Below are 2,340 nucleotides of genomic sequence, written 5' to 3' on the forward strand. Positions count from 1 at the left end.
AAAATCTATCTACCACAACATAAACGGAATCATTCCTCCTTTGAGTTTAGGTAACCCCAAAACAAAATCCATGCTAACTGCATCCCATGGTTGGTCTAGTATTGGCAATGACTGGTACAATCTTGTATTCTGGCTTCTCCCTTTAGCATGTTGACATACCCTGCACTTCTCAACAAACATCTTAACATCAGTCTGCATCTTTAGCCAATAATAAAAAGTATTTACCTAAGCAAAGATTTTGTCTTGTCCAAAGTGACCAGATAATCCTCCACTATGTTTCTCTTTTATTATGTTTTCCCTCATAGAACATTTGGGAATGCACAAATTGTTTCCTTTAAAAAATAAACCTCCTTGGATAAGATAATCTAACCACTAACTTCAGTTATGAACTATTTGATTTTGCAGTGCTGTGTAAATATCTTTGAAATCTACATCTCCTTTATACATTTCAACCATTTCTTCAAATCCTACAACACCAACTTTTAATTCTTGCACAATGAAATTTACCCATCTTAAAGCATCAATGACTTTGTTGAAATTGCCACTTGTGTTCTTTATCACAAAAGTAAAGCTCTGCAAAAACTCTACCCACTTGGCATGTTTCTGGTTCAATTTTGGCTGGTTGTTTATGAAATGTAATGCATAATTGTCAGAATACAATATAAACTCCTTTGGTAGCAAATAATGTCTCCACTTTTTTCAAGCTTGTACAATAGCATAAAATTGTTTATCATAAGAAGAATACTTCTTCTTCTCTTCATTTAATTTCTCACTGAAGTACACTATTGGTCTTTGTTCCTGACTCAAAATTGCTCCAATTACAACTCCACTAGTATCAGTTTCAACTTGGAATACTTTTCCAAAACCAAGTAAAGCTAAAACTGGTTTCTCTATGATTTTCCTCTTCAGCAACTTAAAATTCTTGTCTACTTCTTCTGTCCACTTGAACAATTGATTAGTCTCCTTGAGTGTTTCAAGAATTGGTGCACAAATCTAACTAAAACCTCTAATAAATCTCCTATAAAAACTTGCAAGTCCATGGAAACTTCTTACCTCAAATATATTCCTTGGAATATGTCAGTTCCAAATTGCTTGAACTTTCTCTGGATCCATTTTCAACCCTTCTTTAGAAACTACAATCCCAAGTAAATTAATTCTTCTTTCATGAAACTACATTTCTTCAGATTTATCAGTAGTTTCTCTTCCTGTAGAGATCTTAAAACCAATTTAAGATGCTCTAGATGTTCTTCTTTACTTCTACTAAAAACTAGAATATCATTAAGATAAACAATAACAAACTTGCCTACATATTCCTTCAAAACTTCATTCATCATTCTCATGAATGTGCTAGGTGCATTAATGATTCCAAAAGGCATCATTAACCACTCATACAACCCACTGTTTGTTTTAAATGCAGTCTTCCATTCATCTCCTTCTCTAATTCTTATTTGATGATATCCACTCTTCAGATCTATTTTAGTAAAATACTTTGACCCACTCAAACAATCCATCAAATCATCCATGCGTGGTAAAGGAAATCTATACCTGATAGTGATCTTGATTATGGCTTTGGAATCTATGCACATACGCCATTCACCTCCTTTCTTCGGACTGAGTACTGTTGGTACAACACATGGCCTAAGAATCTCTCTGATTAGTCCCTTATCCATCAGTTCTTACACTTGTCTTCCAACTTCTCCATTCTCTTGAGGAGTTAATCTGTATGTTACTTTGTTTGGCAGACTTGCTCCTCGTATTAGATCAATATGATGACTAATACTCCTGATTGGCAGAAATACATTTGGCAACTCATCCACAAAAATATCAACAAAATCATTTAACAGAGTTTTGATTTCTTCAGGTAAATCATCTAAGTTTGTGGAAGTCAAAATTACCTTAGGTCTCCCTATGACAAAACAATGCATTTCTTCACCTTTCCCAATCTCTTGTAACAACTCCTTTCCACTCATCAGCGTAACACTATTTCCAGGTGCTCCTTTGTCAGCATCATCCTTCAATGGTAGCAGTGCATGTTTATTTCCATTCTTCTCCAGAGTATAAGTATTTTTCCTCCCATCATGAATAACTTTCTGATCAACTGCCACGGTCTCCCCAACAATACATCACATACATCCATTGGCATTACATCACACAATATCACATCCTTATATGTACCAATCTGTATCTCTACCTTGCATTGTCCTGTCACAATAATCGGATGTCCATTCTGCAACCATAACACTTTGTAAGGAGTAGGGTGTACTGTCTTCACTAATCCTAACTTGTCCACCATCTCTATAGAAACAAGGTTATTAGTGCTTCCACTGTCAATTATCACTT

The sequence above is a fragment of the Pinus tabuliformis genome, chromosome 4_1, assembly GCF_031772625.1.
Source record: "Pinus tabuliformis cultivar Carrire ecotype Pingquan chromosome 4_1, CPIR1, whole genome shotgun sequence".
Lineage (NCBI taxonomy): Eukaryota > Viridiplantae > Streptophyta > Pinopsida > Pinales > Pinaceae > Pinus > Pinus tabuliformis.